Source organism: Triticum urartu, chromosome 5A (genome assembly GCF_056163025.1).
Source record: "Triticum urartu cultivar PI428250 chromosome 5A, HENAU_Tu73, whole genome shotgun sequence".
Taxonomy (NCBI): Eukaryota; Viridiplantae; Streptophyta; class Magnoliopsida; order Poales; family Poaceae; genus Triticum; species Triticum urartu.
Window position 1 is genome coordinate 71277702 of NC_141877.1, and position 21788 is coordinate 71299489.

General features: G+C 46.0%; 1 non-coding gene and 6 pseudogenes across 1 annotated transcript; all 7 read right to left on the reverse strand.

The window, feature by feature from the left end:
• Nucleotides 1-7524: 7524 nt before the first annotated feature.
• On the reverse strand, nucleotides 7525-7643 carry LOC125511944 (5S ribosomal RNA; annotated as a pseudogene).
• A 2055-nt stretch (nucleotides 7644-9698) lies between these two features.
• Nucleotides 9699-9821, reverse strand: LOC125511746 (5S ribosomal RNA; annotated as a pseudogene).
• A 356-nt stretch (nucleotides 9822-10177) lies between these two features.
• On the reverse strand, nucleotides 10178-10296 carry LOC147968105 (5S ribosomal RNA; annotated as a pseudogene).
• Nucleotides 10297-11159: 863 nt separating this feature from the next.
• Nucleotides 11160-11278, reverse strand: LOC125511723 (5S ribosomal RNA; annotated as a pseudogene).
• A 752-nt stretch (nucleotides 11279-12030) lies between these two features.
• LOC147968106 (5S ribosomal RNA) lies at nucleotides 12031-12149 on the reverse strand. The gene has a single exon (XR_015606705.1). It is a non-coding gene; the product is annotated as a 5S ribosomal RNA (ribosomal RNA).
• An 800-nt stretch (nucleotides 12150-12949) lies between these two features.
• On the reverse strand, nucleotides 12950-13068 carry LOC125511734 (5S ribosomal RNA; annotated as a pseudogene).
• Nucleotides 13069-13408: 340 nt separating this feature from the next.
• On the reverse strand, nucleotides 13409-13527 carry LOC147968107 (5S ribosomal RNA; annotated as a pseudogene).
• Nucleotides 13528-21788: the final 8261 nt, after the last annotated feature.

The window sequence follows — 21788 nt, forward strand, 5'->3', positions numbered from 1 at the left end:
TCATAGTCTCCATCATCCTTTCCTCACTGGGACAATGCTCTAATAATTATGATCATCACACTTTTATTTACTTACAACTCGATACTTAGAACAAAATATGACTCTATGTGAATGCCTCCGGCGGTGTATCGGGATGTGTAATGATTAAAGAGTGACATGTATGAAAGAATTATGAATGGTGGCTTTGCCATAAATACGATGTAAACTTCATGATCATGCAAAGCAATATGACAATGATGGAGCGTGTCATAATAAACGGAATGGTGGAAAGTTGCATGGCAATGTATCTCAGAATGGCTATGGAAATGCCATAATAGGTAGGTATGGTGGCTGTTTTGAGGAAGGTAAATTGTGGGTTTATGGTACTAGCGAAAGTTGCGCGGTACTAGAGAGGCTAGCAATGGTGGAAGGGTGAGAGTGCGTATAATCCATGGACTCAACATTAGTCATAAAGAACTCACATACTTACTGCAAAAATCAATTAGTTATCGAAACAAAGTACTACGCGCATGCTCCTAGGGGGATAGATTGGTAGGAAAAAAGACCATCGCTCATCCCGGACCGCCACTAATAAGGAATCAAACTACATGCTCCGACTTCATCACATAACGGTTCACCATACGTGCATGCTACGGGAATCACAAACTTTAACACAAGTATCTCTCAAATTCACAACTACTCAACTAGCATGACTCTAATATCACCATCTTCATATCTCAAAACAATCATAAGGAATCAAACTTCTCATAGTATTCAATGCACTTTATATGAAAGTTTTTATTATACCCATCTTGGATGCCTATCATATTAGGACTAATTTATAGCCAAAGGAAAATACCATGCTGTTCTAAAGGACTCTCAAAATAACATAAGTGAAGCATGAGAGATCAATAATTTCTATAAAATAAAACCACCGTCGTGCTCTAAAAAGATATAAGTGAAGCACTAGAGCAAAATTATCTAGCTCAAAAGATATAAGTGAAGCACATAGAGTATTCTAATAAATTCCGATTCATGCATGTCTCTCCCAAAAGGTGTGTACAGCAAGGATGATTGTGGTAAACTAAAAGGCAAAGATTCAAATCATACAAGATGCTCCAAGCAAAACACACATCATGTGGTAAATAAAAATATAGCCTCAAGTAAAGTTAGCGATAGACGAAGAAGAAAGAGGGGATGCCTTCCGGGGCGTCCCCAAGCTTAGGCTTTTGGTTGTCCTTCAGTTTTACCTTGGGGTGCCTTTGGCATCCCCAATATTTGGCTCTTGCCACTCCTTATTCTAAAATCCATCAAATCTTTACCCAAAAACTTGAAAACTTCACAACACAAAACTCAACAGAAAATCTCATGAGCTCCGTTAGTATAAGAAAATAAACCACCACTTTAAGGTACTGTAATGAACTCATTCTTTATTTATATTGGTGTTAAACCTACCGTATTCCAACTTCTCTGTGGTTCATACCCCCCGATACTAGCCATACATGCATCAAAATAAGCAAACATCACACAAAAACATAATCTGTCAAAAATAGAACAGTCTGTAGCAATCTGTAGGTTACGAATACTTCTGTAACTCCAAAATTTCTGAAAAATTAGGACAATTTGTATATTGATTAATTGGAGTTGGAATTTGTAATTTGTCGCTCTCTGGTAAAAAATGAAAATTATTTTCGTGAGCGCATACTTTCTGTTTTTATCAGCAAGATCAAACAACAATCACACAAGAAGATCCTAAAGGCTTTACTTGGCACGAACACTAATTAAAACATAAAAAGAAAATCATAATAGTGGCTTGATGAATTATTTATTACTAAACAGGAACAAAAAGTAAAGAACAAAAATAAAATTGGGTTGCCTCCGAACAAGCGCTATCGTTTAACGCCCCTAGCTAGCCATAAAAACAAGAATAGATCTAGGTACTGCCATAATAATGATAAGGCAAATCGCGAAAACCCATCTCATACTCCCTACGTTCAGAAGCAAGTTTTCTCTGTGGCAAGCAAAAGTAATCAAAAGGACTAAATTTAATGGGACAAAAGTCCCCAAGATCAAGCTCGGGGGGGATTGGTTCCTCCTTTGGCCCCTCATATTGCACAACCAATTCATCATTATAAGAATTCTTTTGGAAAAAAGTCATGAGCCTTTGTTCAAGAGTAAAACCTAGCCCATTGTTCTAAATAGGAAAATTATCATTAAGTTCAGAAATCCTATCAACTAGAACATCGGTAGGAACCTTTTTTCTAAGGTTTTCATTATAAGCAACATGATCTCAAGATCGTAAACGCATTATGTCTTCTTGATAAAAAAGGATTGCTTCCATGGGAGGACGGCCAGCATCTACCCTATAATGCGCAAATATTTCATTGGCCTCCTTTATTATAAATCTGAACTCATGAGCTAAAAAGATGGTAGCCGCTCGCTTAATAGAAGAATGCTCAATATTGGAAAATTCTAGAATAATCCTTTGTATGAAAGGATGCATGTGGATAAATTGTCTTTCAAGATCAACTACGAGCAAAGATATAGCATCCGCAACACTACTAGTTCTATGATGAATAGACCCACCCATAGTGGGCAAAGCACCGGCACAAGTAAAGAAATCTTGAATAACTCCTTTCCCAGTAATATTACCACTACCAATCTGAAACTTTTTAGTGTGTAAGATAGTAGGTTCTTCATGAGGATTATCAGAAGCATCAAAGTTTCCCCATCGTTACTATTATCCTTTGCAATGATAACCTCCCCAGTTTCAGACATGATGGCAAGAAACCGAACGAACACACAAGAGGCATGCAAAAAGAGGTGAATGGAAAAGGGGCAAAGAAAAGGCAAAGGTTTTTTAAAATCGTTTTAGAAGTGGGGGTGAGCAAAACGAGAAGCGAATGGCAAATAATGTAATGCGAGGGAGAAGAGTTTATGATGGGTACTTGGTATGTCTTGACTTGGCGTAGATCTCCCTGGCAACAGCGCCAGAAATCCTTCTTGCTACCTCTTGAGCATGCGTTGGTTTTCCTTTGAAGAGGAAAGGGTTATGCAGCAAAGTAGCATAAGTATTTCCCTCAGTTTTTGAGAACCAAGGTATCAATCCAGTAGGAGACGACACACAAGTCACCTAGTACCTGCACAAACAATCAAGAACCTTGCAACCAATGCGATAAAGGGGTTGTCAATCCCTTCACGGTCACTCGCAAAAGTGAGATCTGATAAAGATAGTAAGATAAATATTTTTGGTATTTTTGTTGTATAGATTGGAAAGTAAAGAATGAAAAATAATAAAAGAGATGCGATGTAAATAAAAGAGATGCAATAGAATAAGAAAGAGACCCGGGGGCCATAGGTTTCACTAGTGGCTTCTCTCAAGATAGCATGTATTACGGTGGGTGAACAAATTACTGCCGAGCAATTGATAGAAAAGTGCGTAGTTATGAGAATATCTAGGCAATGATTATGAATGTAGGCATCGCGTCCGTGTCAAGTAGATCGAAATGATTCTGCATCTAGTACTATTACTCCACACATCGACCGCTATCCAGCATGCATCTAGAGTATTAAGTTCATAAGAACAAAGTAACGCATTAAGCAAGATGACATGATGTAGAGGGATAAACTCAAGCAATATGATATAAACCCCATCTTTTTATCCTCGATGGCAACAATACAATACGTGCCTTGATGCCCCTACTATCACTAGGAAAGGACACCGCAAGACTGAACACAAAACTAAGCACTTCTCCCATTGTAAGAAAGATCAATCTAGTAGGCCAAACTAAATCGATAATTCGAAGAGACTTGCAAAGATATCAAATCATGCATATAAGAATTCAGAGAAGAACGAAATAATATTCATAGATAATCTTGTTCATAAACCCACAATTCATCGGATCTCGGCAAACACACCGCAAAAGAGTATTACATCGAATAGATCTCCAAGAACATCAATGAGAACTTTGTATTGAGAGTCAAAGAGCGAGAAGAAGCCATCTAGCTAATAACTATGGACCTGAAGGTCTATGGAAAACTACTCATGCTTCATCGGAGAGGCTATGGTGTTGATGTAGAAGCCCTCCGTGATCGATTCCCCCTTCGACAGATCGCCGGAAAAGGCCCCAAGATGGGATCTCACAGGTACAGAAGGTTGCGGTGGTTGAAAAGTGGTTTCGTGGCCCTCTGTGATCGATCTAGGGTATAAGAGTATATATAGGCGGAAGAAGTACGTCGGTGGAGCTACGTGGGGCCCATGAGGGTGGGGGCGTGCATATCCCCTGGGCGTGCCCTCGTGCCTCGTGGCTGCCTCACAGAGTTCAAGACTTTCACTCCAAGTCGCCTGGTTTGCTTTCAGTCCATGAAAGATCATCAGGAAGGTTTCATTCTGTTAAGATTCCGTTTGGTATTCCTTTTGTGCGAAACTCTAAAATAGCCAAAAAAACAGAAACTGGCACTGGGCCTCCGGTTAATAGGTTAGTCCCAAAAATAATATAAAAGAGCATATTAAAGCCCATTAAACATCTAAAATAGATACTATAATAGCATGGAACAATCAAAAATTATAGATACGTTGGAGACGTATCAGTTGTTCATGGGAACCACGCGTGGACGAATCAAAGTTCGATCATGACGCGGTGGCGCGTTTTTTATAAATTAAGTTATTCTATTTGATGTCACGTACGCAACATTATCTATATCTATACAACTATATAGTGTACGAGTTTTGAATTGTCTCATCGGCATCAATCCTAGCCATTGGTCTCATAAATCTAATGGTTGAGACTGAAAGGATTTGCAAGGAACAGTAGCCCACAGATGCATCTGCTCATGTCTGGAACAATTGCGTCACACCTCCCCTCTTCTCGCCATGTTGCATGTGCCAGTGCGTCAGGCAAACAGCCGAGACAGGGGCGGAGACAAGTGAACATTTTAGTGAGATGTATACTGTACATCCGCTACTGGCCGCAACTAATTGCATCATTAGTCCAAATAAAAACGTATTCATGGAACCAGCTACACCGAATATAGAGAAGACCAAAGCCTAGCAGCTCATATATGTAGGTGTGGCTAACTATTGTTTTGACCTTGGACAATATTGATTGGTCCGATAGATTGATTCATCCACGTGCATGTTCGGCTGGACCATTTGGGGCGTTTTCTGTTGCAACCAAGTGAAATGCAAAAGACCACCACAATAGCGATTTTATTAGCAGAAAACCACCACTTTATAATTCATGACAAAAATCACCACATGGAAGAATTAACAGCGGTAAAAAACACTGATGATAAATGCTAAATTGCTTTAATTATCTTCAAGACATGTTTTTGAAATAGAATAAATACAATTTTCTTTGACATTGTATGATTGTAAAGAAAAATAGTTGTGAGTTTGACATTATCAACTTGTTCAACACTTGTCATTGTAGAGCTCAAATTAAGTTACTCCCTCCATTTTTGTATACAAGGCCACTATCAAAATTACAATTTGCAGCTATACAAGGCCACTAACACCAATCGAGATAAAATTTATGAGGTTTGCCTTGTACTAGGAACCGAGGACATTAATACCCAATGCATGCATGTGAGTGTGAGAAGGTTGGTTTTAATGCATCGCATTAATCAACCAACGAGGAGTGAGAGACTGGTCTTGTTGTGTGTTGGAGAAAAAAATATACATTAATTAACACGTCAAGCGAGGAGAAAAGACTAGTTTGCAACATTGGCTTAAGTGGCCATTAGTTTCTACCTTGGTGCCTGTAATATTAGTTTGTGGCCTTGTATATAAAAACTAAGGGAGTAACAGATATGTAACATTCTTTTGTAGTTCCAAATATATATTATGATGATTTGTCATCAATGCTATCACGAGACTTAGTATATCGTTATGTTCCGTAACATTTGTGAACATTAATTTTTTGCCTCCCTCATACCCAAATCCTGTCTCCGCCCTTGTCCGAGAGTACTAGAGATGTATGGTTTGAGAGGAGAAACAAAAGCAAACAATTTGTGGGTCCACGTAAATATTCATGTTTTCCCTAGGGAAATTTATGGGTGTCATTAGTTCACAAAATTTGTATCATGTCAGTTACCAATTTTCATACATACACTAGCAATATTTATTTTACTTTGAATTCACCGTAGAGTACTATATGTTTCTTACTAGAATCATAGGAACAATACTATTAAGACGTGCATTGCACGTGTATACATACTAGTTTTCTCAATGGAACATGAATCGCGCACGCACTGAATGACGGAGGACGAGGAGAAGCTTTTGCTTTACGATAGTGTATAGACGGTGGACGTGTCGCAGTTCATTCGGTGTCAGATTGCCAGAAGTATCTATACTGTAGTACCATCATCATTGTTTCGACTTCCGGAAGAGGTGAAGAGCCAAGTGCACGGTAACCTACTCACAGTATAACCGGCCATGTTTGCACGAATTTTTTAACGTAGTACAATCTGAGTGGATTGCTCTAGTGGCATCACACGTGAGCCAATCGATTTGCACCCTTCCGCGCTCCATTTTGTCTTGCATTCCTTCCTCTATCCAACATGCTGACAAGTGGGCCCCATGCTCATGTATGCCAACGTTGTAGTCAATTATTTTGCCAGAGTCAGCTATCACATCCTTTCGATGCCATGGCAATGTACCCACTAAAAACAAGTTAGACTTGTTCGGTTAAACCACCTCCCTAGGTGTTTCGAGAGGAATTGGCTATCGTGCAGCGGTTCTGTAGGTGGGCAAGCGGCAAAAATAGGGGAAAACGCGCGAACCAGGTAGAGAGAGATTTGGTTGATTTTATATCGCTGAATAATATAAAATATTATGAGTGCAGATGCTATACCGCGAGGTTCCTTGCTCCTTCTCGGTCGTCGGGAATCTATGATAATGTTTGGTTCATGTCCACACCACGTAGAATCTATGAGATGAGTGTTTGGTTCAAGCCACACCTTAGTCAAGCCACACTTGGACCCCACATGGCATATACACACAAAATATGGTAAGATTCCCCTAGGCTTGCCAACTTGTGGCTCTCATTTTGATGAACTAACCTTAGGAAAGCTTAGCAAAAATGTGTGTTGAAGTGTGGCAATGCTAGGCCTAGAACCAAACAACCCCTTTACCACAACTAACCTTAGGCAAAGTGTGGCTGCCAAAAAAATTGTGGCTATGGCCACCACAAGTTTGGCAAGATTTGGCAAATAACTAAGCCTATGACATGTGGACCATATAACTAGAGAAGGGTGGCAAGCCACAAGTGTGGTAATGAACCAAACACATGTCTAAGATGTTGTGGCATGACTAAGGTTAGACGTGACAACCTTAGGATGGGAACCAAACATGCCCTATGTTCTTCCACTATTTTGTTGACGTGAGATTTGTTCATCCTTTTGCCAACACGTGAGACATCTAGATGCGGGAGTAATGAGCTACGAGCTAAAACATATTGCAAACGTCAGAAATAATATAATGGGATTAATATATATCGCACATGTGCGTTCTATTTCTCATGAGGCGCAAAAAAAATTAAAAAGGGAATGCAACACGAGGACTTCCCAGGAGGTCACCCATCCTAGTACTACTCTCGCCCAAGCATGGTTAACTTCGATGTTCTGATGGGATCTGGTGCTTTAGTGCTGGTATGATTGCATCCAACATGTTACCCACGGCCTGTTGATGGTGATGATGAAGTTACAGACGCAGGGCTTCGCCTAAGCACTACGACAATATGACCGAGGTGGAAAACTATGGAGGGGGGCACCGCACACGGCTAAAGATCAACTTGTGTGTCTATGGGGTGCCCCCTCCCCCGTATATAAAAGAGGGGAGGAGGAGGAGGGCCGTCCACAAGGGGCGCACCCAAGGGGAGGAATCCTACTCCTAGTAGGAGTAGGTTTCCCCCTTTCCTAGTCCTAGTAGGAGAAGAAGGAAGGGGAGGAAGAAGAGAAGGAAAAGGGGGGCCCGGCCCCCTAGCCCTAGTCCAATTCGGTTTGGGCTAGGGCGGCACGCGCCACACCTTGGCCTGCCTCCTCTCTTCCACCATTAGGCACATGAGGCCCAATAACTACCCGGGGGGGGGGGTCCGGTAACCCCCGGTACTCCGAAACTTATCCGAAACAACCCGAACCATTCCGGTGTCTAAATGTAGTGTTCCAATATATGAATCTTTATGTCTCGACCATTTCGAGACTCCTAGTCATGTCCATGATCTCATTCGGGACTCCAAACAACCTTCCATGCATCAAATCACATAACTCAAAATACATATCGTCATCAAATATTAAGCGTGTAGACCCTACGGGTTCGAGAACTATGTAGACATGACTGAGACACATCTCCGGTCAATAACCAACGGTGGAACCTGGATGCTCATAATGGTTCCTACATATTCTACGAAGATCTTTATCAGTCAAACCGCACAACAACATACGTTGTTCCCTTTGTCATCGGTATGTTACTTGCCCGAGATTCGATCATCGGTATCATCATACCTAGTTAAATCTCGTCACCGAAAAATATCTTTACTCATTACATAATGCCTCATCCCGTGACTAACCCATTAGTCACATTGCTTGCAAGGCTCATAGTGTTGTGCATTACCGAGAGGGCCCAGAGATACCTCTCTAATACACGGAGTGACAAATCCTAATATCGATCTATGCCAACTCAACAAACACCACCGGAAACACCTGTAGAGCATATTTATAATCACCCTATTATGTTGTGACATTTGATAGCACACAAGGTGTTCCTCCGGTATTCGGGAGTTGCATAATCTCATATTCTGAGGAACATGTATAAGTCATGAAGAAAGCAATAGCAATAAACTAAACGATCATAGTGCTAAGCTAACGGATGGGTCTTGTCCATCACATCATTCTATAATGATGTGATACCATTCATCAAATGACAACACATGTCTATGGCTAGGAAACTTAACCAACTTTGATTAACGAGCTAGTCAAGTAGAGGCATACTAGGGACACTTTGTTTGTCTATGTATTCACACATGTACTAAGTTTACGGTTAATACAATTCTAGCATGAATAACAAACATTTATCATGATATAAGGAAATATAAATAACAACTTTATTATTGCCTCTAGGGCATATTTCCTTCATCCGGTGCTTTAGTGGAGGTATGATCAACATCCGACATGTTATCCCAGTTTCATTCCTTATATGCTTCCCACTCCTAGGTCCACTACAAAGACGACCATACATTCTTACTACCATTACAACCATCGCCTAATAATGGATAATTCCCTATACTACTTACTCTCTCGCTGAACTACGGAGACGAGTTTACCACGGTTTCCACCCCTCCCTCTATACCGCAGCAACACATATTTTACACCCCTTTCAGAACGCGCATTTTGCGCCCCAACTCCACCTAGACGCGTGACTAATGAGCTGCAAGCTAAAACATATCGCAAATGTCAAAAATAAGATAACGAGGTTAATATATATCGCGCATGTGAGTTCTGTTTCTCACGAGGCAGAAAATAATAATTAAAAAGGGAATGCAACATGAGGACTTCCCAGGAGGTCACCCATCCTAGTACTACTCTCGCCCAAGCACGCTTCATGAGGCGGAAAATAATAATTAAAAAGGAAATGCAACACGAGGACTTCCGAGGAGGTCACCCATCCTAGTACTACTCTCGCCCAAGCACGCTTCAAGAGGCAGAAAATAATAATTAAAAATGGAATGCAACACGAGGACTTCCCAGGAGGTCACCCATCCTAGTACTACTCTCACCCAAGCATGCACGCTTAACTTTGGATTTCTGATGGGATACGGTGCTTTAGTGCCGGTATGGTCACATCCGACATGTTACCCCTGGCTTCATCCCTTATGCTTCCCACTCCTAGGTCTTCTACAAAGACGATTATACAACCATTACAACCATTGCCTAATAATGGATAATGTCCTATACTACTTTCTCTCTCACTCAACTGTGGAGATGAGTTTACCCCGCTTTCCGCCCCTCCCTCTATAGCGCAACAACACATATTTTACTCCCCTTTCAGAACACGCTTTTCGCGCCCCAACTCCCCTAGACACATGAGTAATGAGCTGCGAGCTAAAACAAATCGAAAACGTCAAAAATAAGATAACGGGGTTAATATATATCATGCACGTGCGTTATGTTTCTTATGAGGCACAAGAAAATAATTAAAAAGGGAATGCAACATGAGGATTTCCTAGGAGGTCACCCATCCTAGTACTACTCTCACCCAAGCATGCTTAACTTCAGGGTTCTAATGGGATCCGGTGCTTTAGTGCTGGTATGATCGCATCCGACATGCTACCCCTTCTTCATCCCTTATGCTTCCCACTCCCAGGTCTGCTACAAAGACGACTGTACATTCTTACTACCATTACAACTATTGCCTAATAATGGATAATGCCCTATACTACTTACTCTCTCGTTCAACTACTGAGACGAGTTTACCACGGTTTCCACACCTCCCTCTATACCGCAGCAACACATGTTTTACAACCCCTTCAGAAAGCGCTTTTCGCACCCCAACTCCCCCTAGATGCGTGAGTAATTAACTGCGGGCTAAAACATATCGCAAACGTCCAAAATAAGATAACGGTGTTAATATATATCGCACATGTGCGTTCTGTTTCTCACGAGGCTCATAATAATAATTCAAAAGGGAATGCAACACAAGGACTTCTCTTCGGAGTTTTGATGGGATCCGATGCTTTAGTGTTCGTATGATCACATCCGACATGTTACCCCCGACTTCATCCCGTATGCTTCTCACTCCCAGGTCCGCTACAAAGACGGTTGTACATTCTTACTACCATTACAACCATTCCCTAATAATGAATAATGCCCTATACTACTTACTCTCTCGCTCAACTACGGAGACAAGTTTACCACGGTTTCCACCCCTCCCTCTGTACCGCAGCAACACATATTTTACACCCCTTTCAGAACGCGCTTTTCGCGCCCCAACTCTCCCTAGACGTGTGACTAATGAGCTCCGAGCTAAAACATATCACAAATGTGAAAAATATGATGGCAGGCTTAATATATATCGCGCACGTGCGTTCTGTTTCTCACGGGGCGCAAAAAAATAATTAAAAAGGGAATGCAACACGAGGACTTGAGTTCTGTTTCTCACGAGGCGCATAAATAATAATTAAAAGGGAATGCAACACGAGGACTTCCTAGGAGGTAACCCATCCTACTACTACTCTCGCCAAAGCACGCTTAACTTCGGAGTTCTGATGGAATCTGGTGCTTTAGTGTTGGTATAATTGCATCCGACATGTTACCCCCGGCTTCATCCCTTATGCTTCCCACTCCCAGGTCCGCTACAAAGACGACTGTACATTCTTACTACCATTACACCCGTCGCCTAATAAAGGATAATGCCATATACTACTTACTCTCTCGCTCAACTACCTAGACGCATGAGTAATGAGCTGCGAGCTAAACCATAACGCAAACATAAAAAATAAGATAACGGGGTTAATATATATCATGCACGTGCGTTCTGTTTCTCATGAGGCGAAAAATAATAATTAAAAAGGGAATGCAACACATGAGGACTTCCTAGGAGGTCATCCATCCTAGTACTACTCTTGCCCAAGAATGCTAACTTCAGAGTTCTTATAGGATCCAGTGCTTTACTGCTGGTATGATCGCATCTGACATGTTACCCCCGGCTACATCGCTTATGCTTCCCACTCCCAGGTCTGCTACAAAGACGGCTGTACATTCTTCCTACCATTAGAACAGTTGCCTAATAATGGATAATGCCCTAAACTACTTACTCTCTTACTCAACTACAGAGATGAGTTTACCACGGTTTCCACCCCTCCCTCTATACCGCAACAACACTTATTTTACACCCCTTTCAGAATGCGCTTTTCGCACTCCAACTCCCCCAAGACGCGTGAGTAATGAGCTGCGAGCTAACACATATCGCTAATGTTAAAAATAAGATAACGGGGTTAATATATATCATGCACGTGCGTTCTGTTTCTCACGAGGCGCAAGAAAATAATTAAAAAGGGAATGCAACACGAGGACTTCCTAGGAGGTCACCCATCCTAGTACTACTCTAGTCCAAGCACGCTTAACTTCGGAGTTCTGATGGGATCCGGTGCTTTAGTGCTGGTATGATCGCATCCAATATGTTACCCCCGGCTTCATCCCTTATGCTTCCCACTCCCAGGTTGGCTACAAAGATGGCTGTACATTCTTACTGACATTACAACCGTTGCCTAACAATGGATAATGACCTATACTACTTACTCTCTCGCTGAACTACGGAGACGAGTTTACCACGGTTTCCACCCCTCCCTCTATAGCACGGCAACACGTATTTTACACCCCTTTCAGAACGCACTTTTCGTGCCCTAGCTCCCCTAGACCCATGAATAATGAGCTGCAAGCTAAAACATATCGCAAACGTCAAAAATATGTTAACGGGGTTAATATATATCGTGCACGCGCGTTCTGTTTCTTACGAGGCGCAAAAAATAATTAATAAGGAATGCAACACGAGGACTACCCTTTAGATTTCTGATGGGATCCGGTGCTTTAGTGCTAGTATGATCGTATCCGACATGTTACCCCCGGCTTTATCCCTTATGCTTCCCACTCCCAGGTCCGCTACAAAGACGGCTGTACATTCTTACTACCATTACAATTATTGCCTAATAATGGATAGTGTCCTTTACTACTTACTCTCTCGCTCAACTATGGAAACAAATTTACCATGGTTTCCACCCCTCCCTCTATACCGCGACAACACGTATTTTACACCCCTTTCAGAACGTGCCTTTTGCGCCCCAACTCCCCCTAGACGCTAGAGTATTGAGCTGCGAGCTAAAACATATCGTAAACGTTAAAAATAAGATAACGGGGTTAATATATATTGCGCACGTGCGTTCTGTTTCTCACGAGGCGCAAAATAATAATTAAAAAGGGAATGCAACGCGTGGACTTCCCAGGAGGTCACCCATCCTACTACTACTCTTGTCCAAGCACGCTTAACTTCAGAGTTTTGATGGGATGTGGTGCTTTAGTGCTAGTATGATCACACCCTTATGCTTCACTCTCCCAAGTCCGCTATAAAGACGTATGTACATTCTTACTACCATTACAATCGTTGCCTAATAATGGATAATGCCATGTACTAGTTACTCTCTCGTTCAACTATGGAGACGAGTTTACTACGGTTTCCACCCCTCCCTCTATACCAAAGCAACACGTATTTTACACCCCTTTCAGAACGAGCTTTTCACGCCCCAACTCCCCCTTGACGCGTGATTAGTAAGCTGCGAGCTAAAACATATCGCAAACATTAAAAAAAAGATAACGGTGTTAATATATATCGCGCACGTGTGTTCTGTTTTTCACGAGGCGCAAAAAAATAATTAAAAATGGACTGCAACACGAGGACTTCTCAGGAGGTCACCCATCCTAGTACTACTTTCTCCCAAGCACGCTTAACTTCATAGTTCTGATGGGATCTGGTGCTTTAGTGCTGGTATGATCGCATCAGACATGTTACCCCCGGCTTCATCCCTTATGCTTCCCACTCCCAAGTCCACTTCAAAGATGGCTGTACATTCTTACTACCATTAAAACAGTTTCCTAATAATGGATAATGCCCTATACTATTTATTCTGTCGCTCAACTACGGAGATGAGTTCACCTAGATTTAAACTTTGCATCATAGTAGGTTGTCTAGATATGCAACTAGGTGAGCAACCTATATGATGCAACAACAATAAGTACACAAGCAAGCAAGGGATGTAACACAAGATAAGCGTGCACGAGTAAAGGGCAGATATAACCAAGAGTGGAGCCGGTGAAGACGAGGATGTGTTACCGAAGTTCCTTCCCTTTGAGAGGAAGTACCACTGCTGCACGTCGGTCCTAAACAAACAGTTTAAAACCCCTTTCCGCGAAGGCATTTGGAACCGTCGCTAAGTGAGTGTGGGCGATAGGGCGTCCTTCCCACACGACCCAGAAACCGTCGGGGATAGGGCCCCTATAGTACTCCTACTCGTTTCTGCTCGCATTTCCATCACAATCGGTATTCTGTGGTACTACGTTTACGATGCGCGGCCCATCACAAATGGTTCACTATTATAGAACGTGTATGATGAGCAGTCCATCACAAACGGTTCACCGTTAAGAAGATTAGCTAATCGTCTTATGAGTGTCGGACAGGATTACGAAACGTCGGACCGTCGTAACATCGTCGTAGTCGACAACTATCACACACGCTATTCTGTGGTGCAACATTTACGATGCATACTTCATCAGAAACATTTCATTGTTGAGAATCATGTACGATAAGGCAACTAAGACAAACGTTCAGTTTGCCCGCACCATTTGTGATATTGTCTGACATCGCACACACTTTGCAAACGGCAACTGTGTGCATGCCTACACACCTTTCCTCCCTGTGAACCGTCTCAGATTATGGTGCATATCGCAAATGTTTGTGTTTTACCAACTGTGTGTGCCGTAAAAACTTGGAGAGCATAATTTCACTGTAATTTAAATGCTTCTTTTCCAAATTGTACCGGATTTGGATTTGAATTTGAATTTGAATGCATGCTACAGCTTTATACATATCCATTAGGTTCAAACAACCAATGCATTATTCGATGCATAGGTACATATGTTCAAGAATTACATAAGAACCAAATAAAGAATGATGAACCACAGTTGTATACTTGTACTATTAAAGACGGTAAATAAAGAGGCGAAATATATTCTGGTTGCTGAACAAGGTGAAGCAGAATGCCCATATTGTGCCCTCCTCCATGCCGAAGGCACGCACGACTCTAGTCCAACCCCTTGTGATGGTCGACTGCCCATCCTTCACGGTCTTCATGAAAACATCTAGATAATCATCATGTTCTGGTAGAAAAACTTAAACTTTGCATGCCCACCAATCATGTAGTGTGAGAGGTAATCTTGAGTAATCTGGTTTGGCAACCACTGCAAAGGAATAAGATTTCAGACATTGTCATCTAACACAATTCATTATGGGCAGTAAAAAGAAGGCTGCAGAGTTCTTAATTACCATCCCGCAGTTCGCTGTTGTCTTGGATAAAGTGTAAACAAATAGTTTAATTGCCATCTTTGGACCCATTTTACTAACAATCTTTATCATCTTCCTCACTTGATGCTGGTTCATCGATATCTCATTGCCCCATACGCAAAAAGGGTTGAAACGCGGATCTTTACCAATGACATGTACCTAAAAGCACCAAGTTAATATTAGAAGCTAAACAACAATGGCTCAATGATGTAGTACAACACTCTTTTATAATATGTCTATATACATTTGTATGTGGTAGTCCCTTTGAAATCCCTAAAAAGAACAAATATTTAGGAACGGGGGGAGTATCTTATAACATCCAATATACTCACATATTTGATGAATTAATGTCTTATATTTTGGGCCGGAAGGAGTTTAGTTCATTCTTAAAAATTATCTGCTACTGTATCCACGGGTTACAGTTAGTTTGAGCTTGTTCGGGCTCAAATAACCCTAAAGTATATCTAAACATGTGGGCTAGTTTGAGCTAGTTGCATCTATAACCCACCCAAAAAAACTAGTATCCAACCCAAGAGGTGCTAATTGGAGCTAGTTCTCCTAGTGCATTTATTGTCAATCTAATCCTGCCATCCAAAAAACTCTTTGGATGGAGTTAGTTCAGGGTTAGTAATGAGCTCGAAACTAACTCTAACCTCTAGCTAAGTTGAGTATCCAAACATGGATGTGTTGTTGTTGTTGTTGCTGCAGCTGCTCTTCTACGTATATCTAGACATCATTAGAACATTAATGTAACACTCTTCCTTGTTGCTATGTAGCCTAGGATTGCATATTTAGACATTAAGTACAGTGCATGTTGCTATGTAGCCTCAGATATATTACATATGGCCCTAGTTAACCTAAGGAAAAAAGGGTTGCAGATATATTCAGTTAAAAGTCTGATTCACCGATTAGTCCCTTATCAGCCGCCGGCCTATATGGTACCAGCAACGGATATCCTGAATAGTGAGCAGATATAAGCCATGGGATGAAACTAACCTCGACGGAAAACAACAGTCGTTCCCAAAATTGTTCTGTGTAGGTACATCAAGAAGCATGTTAAGCACAACAGGCTAAACATCAACCAAAATTACACATGGCAGACAAAATAATCTCCAAAAGATAGCTTCAGTGTGCAGGTTTAAGCACGCCAGTAAAGCAAAACAAGTGGAAAGGTGTGCTAACTGCTACAGACCTAACATTTAACAACAAGCAAACATGGTCATTCAAACTAGTATTGTGCCGGCCTAAGTACACTGGTTATGGTTAAATAAAAATGGAAAGGCGTGTTAACTATAAGATGCAGCAACCAAATGTAGTCATTCATAGTGGTATTGTTGAAATTGGTACTGATGAAATTGAACTGCATAGTTTATATTTGCACATATAGAACATCACGTTGTGAATAACTGGAATAAACAAGGCATACTACGAACAACCAAAGATAGCATTTGAAACTGAACATATGCTAACTACAAACAACCGAACAATCAAATTTTTTTAAAAGAGGCATATGCTTGCTATAACAGGCTTAACAATATGCAAATATATGCATTCCTATTGGTATGTTTAAAACTAGATTGATGAAATGTACCGCACAGTAAATAATTGCACATATAGAGCATCACATTGTGAATAACTGAAATAAACAAATCATGGGTTTCCTCACTTGTCATAGATGGGCTCGTTCCCGTGGGAAGAGCACGGACCCTGGATGCGCTCCATGTTGTCACAGATCGGCTCCTTCCCCTTGGAAGAGCAGATGGGCTCTTTCCCCTTGGAAGAGCCGGAGAGGGTGCCCTCCTCGTGGTCGCCGTCGATGAGGTCTGACTTGGAAGCTGTGGATCCCAAGCCAGTGTCGCAGAATGTGTCCTTCAGAAATGACAAAAGGGGCTCGATGGCGATGTAGAATGGCAAATTGTTGACAGCGAGCCAGAGGAGATCAGTGGCGGGGCCATGGATGCGATTGACGGAGGTTGAACCCGAGGGGTTGGGGGTTGGCCACTTAACCTGTGACACAGCCCGCCTCAGGGCGTCGCTGTCAATGACCTCGATGTCATAGGTGGGGGACGAGACATGCCCGCGTACTCTATATCGCTTGTCGGGTGGTTGGTGCGACATATGCCAACGGGTGGCTTATCATTGTGGGAGCCAATAAAACATCGTCGGTGCCTGGAAACGGGATAAGGCGAAGACATGCACGCCGGCGAATCTTACCCAGCTTCAGGGCTCTCCGTGGAGATAACACCCCTACTGCTGCTCTGCGGGGTCTCCGCATGGTCACTAGATTGGCAAGTAGCTACAAGAGGCTCCTTGAGCTGTTTGGTGAAAGGATGAAGAGGGGTAAGGCTTTCCTGCTCCTCCTCTCACTACGGTGTCTAAAAACTATCCAGAGAGAGATCTCCCCTTGCATGGGTGCCCTAGGGAGTTTATATAGGCCTACCCCCAAGGGTACAATGGTAATCCGGTGGAGCGCGGGCCCCAGCCATCTATTTCTACGCTGGCCGGCTTCTCCGCCGACCGATGGGCCCGCCAACTGGTAGGCCCCGCCTGCTGCCGGCCCTCTGGTCGACAGGCCGGCCCCACCTCTCGGGAGTCTTGTCGGAGGCTGGTTACTATTGCCTTGCCTCTAGTGACGAGGGCTTTGTCGTGGTAAGCATGGCTACAGTGCCGCCACGGGGCGGCCCATCACTGTAGCCTTACCTTGTCTTATCTCCTTAAGGAGGCACCTCCTTCGAGGGAGAGAGCTGGCCGGCTATCGGGAGCCGGCCGCACCCCTGGCCGACTGTGGGAAGTCTGGCCGCCTTTGGGGTCTCCCTGACTGAGGGGGCCCGCCACCCACGGGTCGTACTGACCGCTCGCCATGGGTGACGTCATGATCAACGTGGCAACAGTGCCACGCCAGACAGGTGATGGCCGCCCCGTACGGCGCACTGTAGCCATGCATGCCCCGGGATTCGGGGGTGGCAGGCTTCACTGTAGCCACGCCCCGTCTTGTCGCCGTTATGTGGGTGCAGACTTTGAGGGCAAGATCTTAGCCGCCTGCTGAGGGGCCGGCTCCTGGGAGTCGGCCTTATCATGGCCGGCTTCTTGAAGTCGGCCTTCTCGTGGTCTTGATTCTCAAGGATTTCAGGGTTGGGCCGCCTTTGCGCAGCCGGCTTGAGAGGTAGCCTGCTGGGGGAAGGCGGCCCCATGTCTTGGAAGCTTGGAGGCTCAATCGGCCTATAATTTTTCTGAAGTGCTAGGGGAAGCCGGCTAGGCTACCTGTGGTCATTTACTCCGACAGTAGTCCCCGAAGCTGGTTGGGCCCCGAGGCAGAAAAAAGACAAGGAGCTCAGTCAGCTTCCTATCTTGAGGGGCCGAGAATTGGGAGCCGACTTTGACTAGGCACGCCATCTCTTAGAGATTTCGAAGCTTGAAAGCGGGTTCCAGTTGGCGCGCGAGTCAGGCTGCAAGCTGATCGTTCGTCGCCTGCGCGCCACGTGGCACCCCGCGGCTAGAAGGACCTGCCAACCCACGCGCGCGACGGGACGCCGCCGCAGTCCGGGGCCCGCCACTATAGGGCCTCGGCCCACGCGCGGATCTTCTGCGGCCCGGATGGACCGCGCGCGCCCCAGCGGTGGTTTCCTCACGCCGTGAAGGCGCAATAATTGCGGGGCATGAGGGAGTGGGTGCAGTTAATCCCACGTCCCCCCACGCCATGCCTCCTCGGCTTCGCCGCACGAGGCTATAAGTAGGGGGAGAGGAGGGGAGCGCCAGATGCTCGCGCGCTCTCCCTCGCTCTGCCCCCTCCTTCTTCTTCCTCCTCTCCGCCATGACAGCTACCTGCCGCCGCTCGGCCTTCTCGCCAATCTTCTTGGCTTGCCGTCGCTTCATCGTAGCTGGGTCATGCGCCTTTCTTTCGCCGCACCTTTCTCATCGCCCCGTTGTCCCCATGGCATTGTCAAGCTCCTGGGATGGCTCCAACATCCACGACGACCACGTCGACTTCCTCCGTCGGACGCAGCGGCTGCCGGGCGCGGATCTCGTGCGGGTCCGCCTTGCGCCGGAGAGGGAGATCTCGCCGGTGCCGGAGGAGGACGAGTGGGTAATCTTCCGCTCGCACTGCCTGCGCGGCTTCGACCTACCGGCGAGCGGGTTGCTCCGCTCCATCCTCGAATTTTATCATCTCCAGCCGCATCACCTTACTCCGAACGCGGTGATGCTGCTGTCAGCCTTCGTCGCCTTGTGCGAGGGTTTTCTCGGTGTCCTCCCCACCATCGAACTGTGGGGAGAATTCTTTCAGTGCGAGCTCGGCACTGTCGTCGCGGGCGTGCCCGCCCCATGCAGCGCCTTCATCGCCATGCAGAGGACGAGCGACAACAACCAGTTTCCGCCCATCCCGCTAATCCAATCAGTAACGCTCTGGCAGAAATCCTACTTCTATGTGAAGAACATCGCTCCCCAAGGCGACTTCGTCAATCTGCCACCTTATGTAGCCGGACCGCCGGCTGGGAGGCAGCCCTCATGGTCCTTCCGGGCCAGGTCGCTGTCTCGGGGTGGGGCCGCCTCCGTTGCACGGCTCCGGTTGATGATTCAGTCGGAGGGCCTGATCGGGTCTGACCTAGTGGCCGTCTTCATGGAGCGCCGGGTGCTCCCGCTTCAGGGCCGACCTCACATGATCTGTCAGATGAGCGGCCACTTCGATCCATGCCGGCTAAGCACCAAGGAGATGCCTCATGCCGAGGTGTCTTACATGGTGAACTACATTTCCAACTGCAAGCTCACCAAGGAGTGGCAGTACGGCAAGGTGTCATACTCTCGCGCCAATCCTCCGCCGGTAGTAAGTTTCTCTTCTTTTCTTCTTTCTTTATCGTCGGGTTCATGATGGCCGACTCCTAACCAGTCGGCTTGTTTTGGCAGAATCCCATGCTTCCGCTGGCAACCTGGGCTGCGGGGGTGGAACGCTAGTTCCTCCTTGACCGCACGATGGACAATGTTGACAACCCGGACCTGGGGGCGGCCGCCATGGAAGAAGACGTCGCAGGGGAGGGCGGCGAGGCAGGCGGCTCTGGGCTCGGGGCCTCCTTCGAGGATTGGCTGGATGATGCCGAGGCCGAGGTTGTTCCGCGCCGTCAGCCGGCGCCCGATCATCAAAGCGCGGGCCCATCCGCCGCGATGGCTACCCATGGCGGCGCGCAGAAACGTCGGGCCGCGTCAACCCACTTCGGCAGTCGGCCTAAGAAGCCCAAGAGTACCGCGGTGGTGACCAAGCGGGATGAGGCGGACGCGAAGGTGGCCCACTTCCGCAAGGTGGTGAAGCAGCCGCAGTCGGTTTCAGCGTAGGTGTTGTCGCTCTTACGCCTTTCTTTTTCTTCTTCGGTTGATATCTTTCTAAGCCTTCTTCTTGACTTAAAAAACAGGGTCCCACTTTCTCTTGAACGGGCCCCTGCCGCCTCCGTAGTCGGACCCGCGGGAGGGTCCTCAAGCTCCTGCCGTGTGGATCCCCGTGCCGACCTCCTAGAAGCGATGGAGCGAAACACGCAGGAAGCGCGGGAGGAGCGGGAGGTGGAACAGCGGAGGGCGGCTCGGGAGGCATGGGAGAAGTCGGCGGAGGCACGTGCCGACGCGGCTTCCAAGGCCCAGGCGGAGGCCGTGGCCATGGAGGAGGAGGGGGAGGCCCAACGGAACCAACCTCCGCTACTCGTCATCCCCCTTCGTGCCGCGGCACCCGACACTCCAGTGCCCCCGATTGAGGAGACCAGCCGCGGCCAGCCGGCGAAGGGGAAGGAGGCGGAACTGACGCCGCTGACTGGAAAGGGCCAAGGTGGCCGGTACGACACGCCGCCCGCGCAGCCGGCTGGAGGTGAGCCGACTGTCGGGGCGGACCTTGTGGTCCTGTCGCCGTCCCGTCGGCGTGAGGAGAAGGCGACTTCAGCGCCAGATCCTCACAACGCCGCTAGCGCCGGCCAGCCGGCCTAGGACCTGGAAGCGGCTAGCGATAGCTCGTCTGGGTGGACGCCGGGCGGTGGGACGGCCGTGCTGAATGTGGCGGCGCAGGACGTCCGGAACCGGCTTCAGGCTCAAGCTACCGCACTGAAGCAGTACACCCAAGAATTTCTCACGACGCGAACAGTGACCCGGGTGAGTCCTTCTATTTTTCGTTGATTGCTCCTGATTTCTTCCGTGGGGGCGCGTCAGCGCACCCACTGGGTGTAGTCCCCGAGTTCCGAGTCGGCTACTGAGCAGGCGGCTTGGAACTTCTTGGTAGACTCTAATTGTCGTCTTGTTCTTACTTGTATCACTTATCTCGTCTACAGGAGTATCATAACCTCCGCGCGGCTGCCTCCAACTCCCAGGCCCAGGAGTTGAATCAGAAAACCACCGATCTGACCGAGAGCCGGAGTAAGTGCTTCATCTTTTGTCTCAAGTGGGGGCGCATCAGGGCACCCACTGGGTGTAGTCCCTGAGATTTGGGCCGACTGCTGAGTAGTCGGGTCGGATCTTTTCCTGACAACTTCTTTCTTCATATCTGCAGGGGCCAATGCTGACTTGAGGAGACAGCTGAGCGGAGCCCAGACCGCCCTTCGCGCCAAGGAGGCCGAGTGCGCCGCCCAGGCTCAAGAGCATGACCGCCTGGCCAAGAAGCTGGCCGACCAGGAGGAGAGCCACAAGGCGGCCCTGAAGGAGGCGCGGGATAGCGAGGTCGCTGTCAAAGCCGAATACG